General features: G+C 48.4%; 1 protein-coding gene and 1 long non-coding RNA gene across 5 annotated transcripts in view; one reads left to right on the top strand and one right to left on the bottom strand.

Moving 5' to 3' along the window:
• Positions 1-39: 39 nt before the first annotated feature.
• Positions 40-12181, top strand: part of LOC111181087 (uncharacterized) — a 24378-nt gene continuing 12236 nt past the window's right edge. Inside the window, exons 1-2 of one of the 4 annotated variants that reach the window (XR_016390851.1) lie at positions 40-8213; positions 8562-8643. This is a non-coding gene — a long non-coding RNA (uncharacterized LOC111181087). Of the gene's footprint in view, positions 8644-12181 lie in introns of all 4 variants that reach the window. The other 3 variants (XR_016390850.1, XR_016390852.1, XR_016390849.1) reach the window with 3 other exon arrangements.
• Positions 5351-12181, bottom strand: part of LOC111181080 (uncharacterized) — a 69989-nt gene continuing 63158 nt past the window's right edge. Inside the window, exons 8-9 of the mRNA XM_089902170.1 lie at positions 11822-12118; positions 5351-8127 (exon numbers count right to left, since the gene is read on the bottom strand). The gene's annotated coding sequence lies outside the window, so the exon portion shown is untranslated. The remainder of the gene's footprint in view (positions 8128-11821; positions 12119-12181) is intronic.

Consider the following 12181-nt stretch of genomic DNA (forward strand, 5'->3'; position numbering starts at 1 on the left):
GGGGGGGGGGGGGGAGGGAGGGGCACGGAGTGCGGGGCGGGCCTGCGGCGGCAGAGGCCAGCGTGACGTTGCACCAGCCTGAGGCGCACCGTGCGTTCTCCTGGGTAAGTTGTCCCTGGATCCTGGGAACCTGGCAGTGGCGGGCTGCACAGGCTCCCAGGAAGGGGGGTGTGGAGAGTGACCTGTGCTCGCACACAGGCTTCTTGGTGGCGGCAGCAGCAGCCTTAGCATCTCCCGCTCGTCTCTGGGGTCCGCGCTTTTAGCCGCGGCTCGCGCCAGTCTCTGGAGTTCCTTTAAGCAGCGCTCTTAAACCCCTCTCCTCACGCACCAGGAAACAAAGAGGGAAGAAAAAGTCTCTTGCTTCTTCGGCAGGTCCAGACTTTTCCCCGGACTCCCTCCCGGCCAGCCGTGGCGCACTGACGCCTTCAGGCTGTGTTCACGCCGCCAACCCCAGTCCTCTCCCGGCTCAGCTCGCAGCCCCACCCGCCCCGGCGGGGGAGCAGACAAGCCTCTAGGCCTGGTGAGTGCTGGTTGGCACCGATCCTTTGTGCGGGAATCTCTCCGCTTTGCCCCCCGCACCCCTGTTGCTGCGCTCTCCTACGCGGCACCGAAGCTCCCCCCCCCTCCGCCTCCCGCAGTCTCCGCCCGCGAAGGGGCTTCCTAGTGTGTGGCAACCTTTCCTCCTTCACAGCTCCTTCCCACTGGTGCAGGTCCCCTCCCTATTCTTTTGTCTGTTTTTTCTTTTGCCCTACCCAGGTACGTGGGGAGCTTATTGCTTTTTGGGAGGTCTGAGGTCTTCTGCCAGCCTTCAGTAGGTGTTCTGTAGGAGTTGCTCCACGTGTAGATGTATTTTTGGTGTATCTGTGGGGAGGAAGGTGATCTCTGCGTCTTACTCTTCCTCCATCTTCCTCTCCGCCCCTGTAGAACGCTTTTGACACTTTTGGTCACCAGTGTGTGGGGATTTTTCTGACAAGTAATTCCTGGGACACCAGCTGGGTGTCCCACAATTCAACTCAGCTAAGACAGTGTCTGCACTGAGATTGCATGAGGTCCTATAGATGTCACAGGACTGACAACCCTCTCAACACACTTCAGATGGCAGGCACAAATCGAGGTTATCACCCGTGCTTCTCACGAATACGCTATAGATCCTAAGTTTCAACAACGCCCTTTGTCACTCTCTGTAAACCAGGAGAAATGAATCTGCACATGGAAGTTACGTATTCATATGCATAAATGTCTGGTATATACAAGTGAAGTTTGCATCTGATAAATGGAGTATATGGATCCCCTCTGCATCTGTTTCTGTTCTTTTTATCTCCTGGTCCTATTTGTTGTGACATCGTTTTTGTTATTTTAGTTGAGTGCTGGGTATTATATATGCAAAACCATAGACGCAGACCCAGAGTACGGACAGGCTCTCAGTTTGGTCAGGAAATGAGTGACTGGAGGCTGGGAGTCCTTGTAAGCCTCAGTCTTACCTGCCTTCACCCACCTTCCCGCCCCCCCCCCCAGGGTGGAGCCCTGCAGGGCCTCCGTCTGGAAGCTTCCCAGGGCCCCTCCTTGGCAGGTCCTGAGCACCGTGAGGCTTTACTGCAGCTCAGCTGCCCAGCCCGTTTGAGCAGAGTGTTGGGCTCATTTTCTGGGCCCCCCTTTTCTCGGGGAGCTTGGTCCCTAAAGTCCTGGCTGACTTGTCAGGCCTGCACTCGAATTTTTGTCTTCCCAGCCCCATGGAACTGTCCAGATCTCTGTTAGCCAGGGCTCTCTGCTTGACTTCTTACTGCATTTTCTTCCCAGAGTCAGATGCCCCGAGTGAAGGAGTGGCCCTCTCAGTCTCCCGCTCCCTCACTGGGTTTCCCTTTTGTCTGGAATCTTGGACCCTTCTGTTGCGGATGCCTCAGTACCTCTTTGACGCCTTCAGACATCCTTTAAAAACATATTTAGCTTTTCTAGTTCTTGGTGGGCTGACCTACAGGCTGCTCATGTGTAGAACTGAAAGTGGCGGAAAAACTGGTGTTCCCTCCATCTGAAGCAATACGTAATAGACATTGTAGATATATCGATCATCTTTATTTGATATGGGAGAAAGCAAGGACCACTGGTCCTTGCTCAGTCCCCACTATTCCGTTTCTAATCAGAATCCCCAGGTTGCCCATGCTGTTGGCCACTTGAACTTGGAAAGAGGATGGAGGAAGTGGCCCACTCTGCCCAGAGACAGAGGACCTGTGCTGCGGCTCCTCTCGTGGCCGCTGTGCCTTTTTCCCAGGCCCGCACTGGTCTCCCCTGGTCCCCTTGCCCTGTGCCAGCCCAGGGCAGGCTTCGTGATGACGGGCGGTGGCTGAGGAGGTGGGAGGGGTTACGTGACCTTTATTCTGTGAACTGATCCCATGTGGGTTTTCTCTTTAAGTGCTTAAAAAATGACTGGTTTTAGTCATCCTTCCATTTTAAAGGTGAAAATGAAGATTTTATTCTTGGAGTGCAGTGATTTTAGTCTTTTTGAAAGCAACAGTTGAGATTTGAAAAAGACATCTCAGAGAACTCAAGTGTATAAAGCCGAGAAAAGAGAATGTGTTCAGCTTGAATTGTGGGCAGGACCCCAATTTGTGCCTTTGTGTCTCCCAGAGTCTGCTAATTCCTGAGATGGGTGGATATAGGACTCCAAACACCCGAAGGACTAAGGTCCTAAAATCACAACTTAGTCTGTCTGTGTCAGGAGTGTTGGTTGTCACAGCAGAGGTTTGGGTGGAGCCAGGAGCAGTGTAGCCTGTGCGGGGGCGGGGGGGGGGATCAGAGAGCAAGGAGGGTGGAAGTGCAGCCCGGCCAGGAGGGAGGTGGGGGATGACGTGGGGACACAGGAAGGGGTGACACCTGGCGGGGTCTGAGGGGCCGTGGTTGTCACACTCAGGGCAGGGATGCTCCTGAACATCTATGTAGCACCCACGGCACAGCCGAGGTTGAGAGGCTCTGGTGTGAAGAATCCCCAGCCTGTCTCAAGAACCGCTGAGTTCACAGCAGGGTCCAACACTCCACTGTGGGTTCATTTTCAGTGCCCTTAACAAGGTTGGATCCAGCACTTCCTGAGCTTGAGTGAGTCAATTAGGCAGAATTGATCTCAGAATCAGTGAGGTAGAATTAGCTCAGTGACTCCTCACCCAGGGTAGATTCTAGGGATGCCTTTGAGTTTAGGTGGAGCCCTTCCAATAGCCTCACTGGCAGCGTTTTTAGTAGGAGGAGGTGGCAAAACCCCTCTTGGTTCTAGTGCATTTGTTTTCTGAAACAGTTAATACTCTTCAGTAGCTTCGTGTTGTTAATTTATTGTTAAAAATTTTGTTCAGTTTTTAAAAAGTTAACATGTTTTATGTGTATGGCTGAGTCGGGTCTTAGTTGTGGCACGTGGGATCTTGAGGCATGTGGGCTCTTTCGTTGAGGTGTGCCGGCTTCTCTCTAGCTGCCGCATGCGGGTTTTCTCTTCTCTAGTTGCGGTGTGTGAGTGCGGTAGTTGTGGCACGCGGGATTAGTTTCCCCACAGCATGTGGGATCTTAGCTCCTGGACCAGGTATCCAACCCGCGCCCCCTGCATCGTCAGGCGGAGTTTACCACGGGACCAGCAGGGAAGTCCCTCTTCGGTGCTACTTTCAAACAGTATCCTTTCCAAGCAGTGTTTGCGTGCTCTTCCCCACACACTCATCCTGTCGTCTTCTTGGAAGTCGTCGTCCCTCCACACCCCTTCTCTGCCCCGTTGATGGTGGCCCGAGCCGAGCCCTTCTGTTTCCATGGATCCCCTTGTGACTGGGTCGGTTCCGGGCTCCCGAGAGACAGTGGCAGAGGCGGAGCCATGGCGCCATTTTCTCTGGAGATGGCGGTGATGGCGGCGGTCGCGGTGACAGTGGAGGTGGTGAGGCGCCTGGCAGTGAAGCAGCAGCCACCGCTGTGCGCGAGGTGCTGCACCCGTCCCCGAGGGTGGGTGGTGGAAGGGGCCACCTGTGGTCGCATTTCCAGCACCGTGACCGCAGGGCCAAGGCCATGGCGAGGAAGAACTTGCCCTCGGCTCAAGTCACAGAAGCGGGGCTGGCGCCCGCGGCCCCAAAAGCACAGCGAAGAGTGCAGGGAGGTGAGGGCGGCGGGGCTGGGGCCCGTCAGATGGGGCCTGCCTGGAGAAGCGGCGGGGTTTGTTTTGTCTTGTAAGTACGGCTGCGAGCCCAGGGCGTTGTGGCCTCAGTGGGGAAGAATTGACACCATCTGGTCGGACGCGGCAGCAGGTCCTGCGGGCGCTGCGTGGAGGACGGGTGGGGGCGGGGCAAGAGGGATGGGTAGAAACCACTGGCGGAGGAGTCGCTTGGTGTACATGGGTTGAGCTCTTTAGGCAAAAATTCTAAACCCCTCAACATCACCCATCTTAGAAAGCCCAGAGCAATGTATATAATACTTTAATTAAGTGTACATACTGCTTATGTGTATAATGTACATACCCTAACATCTTCAGATTTTACTGAGCGCTTGTTTTGTGTCAGGCACTGTTCTACTCACGATGTAGGAAGGGTTACGTGGCCTAAGATCTCTTTGTGCAGAGAGAAACAGAATGAAAGACTCCGTGATTCCGTTTGAGAAAGTTCAGCGCGTGGATGGAACTGCTGCAGCAGCAGTGGCCGATGCTGGGTGTGTCAGCACTGCCGGGTGTGTCAGCACGGGAGGACTCGGTGTGGCAGCTTTCCTTGCGTTTCCATGACCCTCTGTCCTCCCCACTCTACTGTTCGCGCTCACACATCCTCACCTGGCACACCGCCTTTCGGGTGGACTTTGGGCCTTTGAATTCAACACGGGCCCAAACTATCTTTTCCTCACATCTATTGCTCCTCCTGAGGTTGGTACAGTTTTTGTACCTGGTCAGGCGGTCAGAAACCGAGGAGACAGCTTTGCCTCACCCTCCTAGTCTCCAGGCCCTGTAGGAGGCACCTTTCCTGTGTCTTGGAGGCCGAGTTTGAGGCCCACTGGTGAGATCTGGACCCTCTTCCATCAGGTTGACTCAGGGAGGGGTTGACCCCAGCGGCCTCTCTGTGTCCTGCCCCAGCCATGCTGGGTTCCTCACCCAGGATGTCGTTTTCCTGTAGCTTCTTGTTCTCTCAGAGAAGAAGGCCTTTCTTCTTTCCCTGTCTTCTGCTGGCTAGCTCTTAGTGCTAGCTACTGCTGAGTAACTCTTGGAGAACCAATTTTGCCCTGTGTATAAAGAGCCTCAAAAATGCTCATATTCTGACAGGAGCCGTTTTATCTCTGCTAAGGAAATGGTTCTTATCTGGAGGAAACTTATGCGTAACAATGTTGACCGTAACAACTTGACCGTAACAACTTTCAATGTGATTTACATTTTTTACTGGTTAGAAAATTATAAGAGCAATACGCCACTTAGAAACCCCTTTAAAGTATGAGTACCGTGTAGTTCGCGTTCCACAGGGATTTAATGTCTCCCACTTTGCCTCCCAGCCTTACCTCATTTCCCCGTTTTGCCCTCACTTTCGGAGGGAATGATTCTGGTCCCATTCTTGTGGTGGGTGGTGGACTCACTGGGCTGAGGCAGTGATTTCTGACCCCTTTGACTCTCTCCCGAGCGGCCATGAGAGTGTGTGAGGCCACTGCGTGCAGAAGGCAGTTTTGACCTTACCGATTTCCCGGAGGTGCTTTATTTCGTCCCTCACCAAACAAGGCTGTTTAAGGATTCTTTCTGGTTGTTCCCTAAGCCACGAGGAAGACCTGGCTAAAGTGATCGAGCTCCAGGAAATCCTAGACAAGCAGTCGAGAGCAGAGCCAGGGACTTCACTGCTGGTCCAGTGGGTCGGACTCTGCGTTTCCAGTGCAGGCGGCCGGGTTTGATCCCTGGTCAGGGAACTGGATCCCACATGCATGCCACGACGAAGAGCCCACAAGCGGCTTAATCCAGACTCAATCTTAGGTTTACACACTGGGAAATTCCTCCACCAATGTGTATATAAGCTGATGCCCTTTAAAATACGCTTGTTTCTGCATGTAAATCTGCTCGCTGAGTCCATCTGACAGTTAATGGCTGGTGACACTCCTGAGGCTCCCTGGGTCCTTTGTTGAACAGAAGCAGTGGGGAGGGGCGAACAGTGTCCCTGCCCTTTTCTGTACCTGGGAGTCAGCTCTGGTGACGGTGCAGAGTCCACTAGGGATAGCAGTGGGAGGCGACAGCCTACGGAGCCAGGGCACAGGCCATGCCCGTCGTCGCTCCTTGGTGCTTTTAAAACACTGACCATACTTGTTCTTGAAGTCTGTAAGTTTTTGTTTTTCCTATTTTAGGCACAAAAGCAGTTACAAGAAGTGCAACATAATCAGATACTTAAATCTCTGAATCGTTTAGGAATCTGTAAAGAGGTGAATTGAGCTGGGTTCATAGTTACTACAGACGTTTAGCCAGAGTCTACGCCAGTCCACTGCTGTAGTGTGTACAGCACCCCTGGACTTGGACACTGAATGTGTTTGCACTTTAGATACATTTAGAGTCTGGCAGTTGTGTGTGGTTTGGAATGCTGAGTCCTTTCTGGGTTCACGTGAAAGCTGACAGCCTAGGGAGCCAGGGCACAGGCCACTCAACGTCATCGCTCCTTGGTGCTTTTAAAATAATGGCCATACTTGTTCTTGAAGTTTAGAACTTTTCGTTTTTCCTATTTTAGGCAAGGCAGAGAGAAAAAATGAATGGAAAATGTAATAAAATCAGACGTTGTTGACAAGCTTCTTTCAGAATCTAACAAGAGGCTTTAGCTTCATCATAAACGGCTGCTCGGGCAGAGAAGGTGCGCTAGCACAGCGTCCCTGAAGGCCCCTTTACAAAGAGGGTGCTATTGGTCATGTCCATGCCACAGCGAAGATCCCCCGTGCTGCAACTAAGACCTGGCGCAGCCAAATAAATATTTTTTAAAAAAAAAATATATATATATCCACTTTAGCGTTAGAATTTACATTCAGGAAAGTATCTTGGACTTCCCTGGATCTTGAGAAGGTGGGGTTGCGTTCCCTTCTTGCATGCCGGGGTCAGGGGCGGAGGGGTGAAGGCTGGTCTGAGTTACGGTGGTCCGGGGGCATCTTGGGTGGGTCCCCCTCTTTCTCTGGAGGGTCTTCCCACAACGGCGCGAGGTGCCTGTGTGTGAGGACTGGAGAGGCTTGACTGGACACAGTCTTGAGGGTCTGTTTTCTATTTCTATTTATTTAACTGTTTTCCAGGATTTTGCAGCAGTTAAGAACTAAACATATGCAGAGCAGCTCCTTGAAAGAGAAAAAGAAATCGCTGAACTGAAAGCGGAAAGGAACACCACCAGGGTTAGTGGGCTTCTTAGTGGGTTAACATTTGCTTCCGGTCATGATTGGGCTCCGGGTTACTGTCTTTAAACTCAAAAGATGATCCACTCTGCCTGCTTTTAAACACGTTTTTGTTTTCAACATCTTCCCACTAAGCAGACTGGGGTTGACCAGTTGCTCATACCTTGCTTGAAATTTATGATGAGAGTTAATGTAACTTTAGTCCATTTGAGGGGGATTTCTCTAACTTGATTGACCGGCCACACTGCACAGCGTGTGGGATCTAGTCCCCGGACCCCCTGCAGTGGGAGCGCCAAGTGTTATCCACGGGAGCACCAGGAAAGGCCCTTCGCGAAAAGAGCAGAAAAACCAGAAGGAGACATTGACGGGACAGACGGGGGTGCTTGACATAAACCCCGAGCATGAATGGAAAGGCAAGTCCTTGTCTCTCTGTCTGGTTCTCATCTCATCTCACCTGTCCAGTCTGTGCAGGTCTGTTGCCAACACACCGCTTACACCTGAGCGGCCGTGACAGTCGTGTGAGCCCACAGCGTGCAGAAGGCCGTTTTGATCTTAGCGATTTCCCGTAAGTGCTTTATTTCGTCCCTCAGCAAACAAGGCCGTTTAAGGATTCCTTCCGTTAGAGGTCTTCTGATGGTTCTCACGAGGAAGACCCGGCCAAAGTGCCCGAGCTCCGGGAAATCTCAGACAAGCAGCCAAGAGCAGAGCCAGATGAAGGAGCTGGACGCCCGGCCGCCTTCGGTACTCACATGACAGAGCGGGAGGAAGGTCTGTACACGGCCGGAGAAGACCTCATCGTATCTGAGGAAGTGAACACGAAATTGCAACTGAGGTGAGTGACATTACCTCATCGTATCTGAGGAAGTGAACACGAAATTGCAACTGAGGTGAGTGACATTACATGTGTCAGTGTTGTCAAGGGAACCAGACATAATCTAAGACAAATATGGTGAATTGGCTGTGTGCACCTTCTGTGTGGTTCTCAGTGGGTCCTCACACAACCCAGAGAACAGGGCTGGCAACGATCGTCTGCCTTGAGTAACTCAGCCTCCCCTGGATGTCCAGGCCTTACTGCCTCTGGAGCATTTTTGTGTGTTTGTTTTGTTGTCTGGTCAGAAAGTTTGCCTTTACACTTTGCTTCACTCTCCCTGCAGATACTCCTCCACCTGTTACAGAAACCCCTAACTTGGCCGTGTTGATTTTCTCTCAATTTCAACCACTCTGCTTCCTCCTAGCTGGTATGTCAGAGACAGAAAACTCATCTCAAGATGCCTTGGGCCTCAGCAAATTGGGAGGACAGGCTGAAAACAATGAAAAGTAAGGTTTTTGTTTATCTCACTGAACAGTTTTCAGTTGTTCCTGATTTCTATATATTATCTTCTGAAAGCTTAACCCAAAGCCTTTTATTAAACTGCTCTTTCTGGAGGACTTAGAGCATCTGAACTAACTCAAGCTGGGGTTCCATGAGGTCTCCCCACCTAAAGCCACTGTCCCCTTCTACATTGGGGCTTTATAGGAACTTGTGGGCCCAGGGAGGTGATTTCACTGCTGCAGCCCCAGGTTCAAAGGGAACTAAGATCCCACAAGACGATTGGCTTGGCCAAAGGAAAAAACAAAAGATAGGAGTTGTCTAGTGACATATTGGATAACATTTTCCATTACCATTTTCATCCACATTTATTTCAGCATTTTTATTACCTGCACTTAATTTAGTTTAAATCTAATTTAATATATTAAGAAAAAGACTTATCACAATAGTAGTTAAAAACTTCCTGGAGAAAAATCATGACAAAAAGGAATATAGAAAAAACATTTCACCCAACATCATAATCAGAGGAAGAAAACACTGGATGCATTTCCTTCTGAAGGTGCAGTGAAGGCTGCGGGCCAGGGCTCCTGCCTTTCACCACTGTACAGCGTGCCTACAGAGAGTGTGTCAGAGAGCTGGAACTATTAACAATCACAAATCTACAGTCATGGAAAGGCCAAGTGTGAAAGGTGGAAAAAGACATTCCATCCTAAAGAGACCCGAGGTGACTACACAGTGTCGGACAATATAAAGACAAAAGCTGATACAAGAGATGGACAATATATACTGTTAAAAGAATCAATTCACCAGAAGATATACATGTAACATTAGAGCTCCCCCCAAAAATTAAGGAAACAATACCCCAGTTTTTTCGATGGGTGGAACCAAAGAGAACATCAGTAAGGAAACAGAGGACTTGAACAACACTATAGACCGACTGGACCTAACAGACATGTACAGATCACTCCACCCAACAAAACCAGAAAACACACACTTCTCAAGAAAAATCTTTTTTTTTTTTTGCAGTATGCAGGCCTCTCACTGTTGTGGCCTCTCCCGCTGCGGAGCACAGGCCCAGCCGCTCCGCAGCACATGGGAACCTCCCAGACCAGGGCACGAACCCGTGTCCCCTGCATCAGCAGGCGGACTCTCAACCACTGCGCCACCAGGGAAGCCCTAAAAGAAATCTTAATTGTGTTCTGAGTCTTAAAATTTTCTCAAACTACAAAGCAATGAAATTAGAAATAAACAGCAGAATGAAAACAGAAAAATACCCAAAATATGGAAATAAAACAACGTATTCATAAATAACCATTGGGTCAAAGAAGAAATCACAAAGGAATTTTTTAAATATCTGGATGAAAATGAAAACATACAAAAATTTATAAAACGTAGTGAAAGCTGTACTAACAAGGAAGTCAAATCAGAAATCTGTTTTTACTAAAGGAGAGAAGAAGAATAAACTAAAATTTAACGAAAGGAAAGAGGTAAATAAAGATTAGACCAGAGATAAATGTACTATAATGAATATAAAAGTCAATATAAAAGTAAAAACTATGAGTTGGTGTTTTGAAAAAAATTTACAAAACCTTGGCTAGAGTAAGAAAAAAAAGATTTAGATAACTAAAAACATGAAAGAGGAGAGAGTTCAACTGTGGTCACAGAAATGTTAAAACTGTAAGGGGTCCTGTAAACAATAATGCTTACAAGAACAATAATGCTTACAAATTATATAATCTAGAAGATACAGGTAAACTCATGAAACATACAACCTACTAAGCTCTCGTCTTTAATAAAAAAATTGAAAAGAATTATAACTAGAGAGGTTCAAGCAGTAATCAGAAATCTCAAACAAGGAAAAAGCCAAAACCAGATCACTTCACTGCATAATTCTACCAAACCTTTACAGAAGAATTACCTCTAATCCTGAATTAAAAAAAATTTCCAAATGTAGAGGGAACGCTGGCAAACTCATTCTATGGAGCCTGCATGATTCTATACCAAGCCCAGAGAAAGACACACGAAGCAAAGTACAAACCAATATCCCCGATGAATACTGAAGCAAAAATCCTCAACAAGATAAGATAGTACCAAACCAAATTCAAAAACACATTAAAATGACTTTACATCATGACCAAGTGGACTTCATTACTATAAAAAAATCGATTAATGTGATACACCACATTAACAGAATAAAGGAAGAAACACACGATCGTCTCAATTGATGCAGAAAAATGCATTTCACAAAATTCAACTATGTTTCAAGATATAAAAACTCTGGGAATTCCCTGGCGGTCCAGTGGTTAGGACTTGGCACTTTCACTGCCGTGGCCCAGGTTCAATCGCTGGTCGGGGAACTAAGATCCCACCACAAGGCCAAAAAGAAAAAAAGAGAGATATAAACACTCAGCTAGAAAGCTTTCCTTCTCAGATCAGGAAGAAGGCAAGGATACACGCTCTCTGCACCACTGTCCAGCAAAGTACAGAAAGCCCTCACCAGAGAAATTAGACAAGAAAAAGAAAGTTACCCGAGTTGAAAAAAGTAAAATTATATAACTTTTATATGTAAAAACAGTAAAGATTCCACGAGGAAACTGCTACATCAGAAAACAAGTCTAGAAAAGTTGCAGGATACCAAAAGTCCATGTGCAAAAACATCACGAAATAATCAAGATGGTGTGGTACTGGCATAAACATCACGAAATAATCAAGATGGTGTGGTACTGGCATAAACAGATATGTAATTTTGCATATACATAGAACGCATTTTCAAGGGTGCCAAGACCACGCAATAGAAAAAGGACAGTCTCAGTAACAAACGGTGCTGGGAAACCGGGTATCTACCAGCAAAAGTGTAAAGCTGGAACCTTACCTGCATCAGAATGAGAAACTTCTGTGTGTCAGCAACCAACAGTGAAAAGTAACCTCCAAGGACCAGAGATGATCAAAATGGGCTAAGAATCTCCATGTGTCAGAGATTTAGGTTGATTTCAAAGTTTAAAATCAATAATAGAATGAAACACCCTCTATCACTGATGTATCTCTGAACTTTCCATTCCATTCCCAATCCGATTTTTAAATCAGTGACACACCCATTTCGCATCTAATGCAGCATGAAAAGCAGAAGGTATTTGCTGTAATTAGTCTGTTTGCTACAATTTACCAGGCATAAGTGCATATTATTACCTGACTTGCATGTGCAGCTTCTTTATCCTGGTTTTCAGAGAGCAGACAGTGCATCCAGATGGGGCACCTCAGTAATCCCTGCTGCCCAGTAGCACCGACACCCCATCTCCAGTCCATGGGTGTGAAGCCCTGCCCAGGACTAGGCCTAGTGAAGCCTCTTCACAAGTCCCAGGTCATGGGGAGACGGGATCTAAGTGGAGATGACAGGCCCTGAGGGAAGGACCCGGGTGACTGTACAGGTGTCAGGCAGGATACTTCAGAGTCAGACAAGATGAGCGAGTCCAAAGAAGGGCATTTCTGGAAAGACAGACAGAAAAATCAACTGAGAGTCCAAAGAAGGGCATTTCGGGAAAGACAGAA

This window comes from Delphinapterus leucas, chromosome 20, assembly GCF_059928025.1.
Source record: "Delphinapterus leucas isolate spDelLeu-1000000601 "Yukka" chromosome 20, BTC_Dleu_Yukka2, whole genome shotgun sequence".
Taxonomy (NCBI): domain Eukaryota; kingdom Metazoa; phylum Chordata; class Mammalia; order Artiodactyla; family Monodontidae; genus Delphinapterus; species Delphinapterus leucas.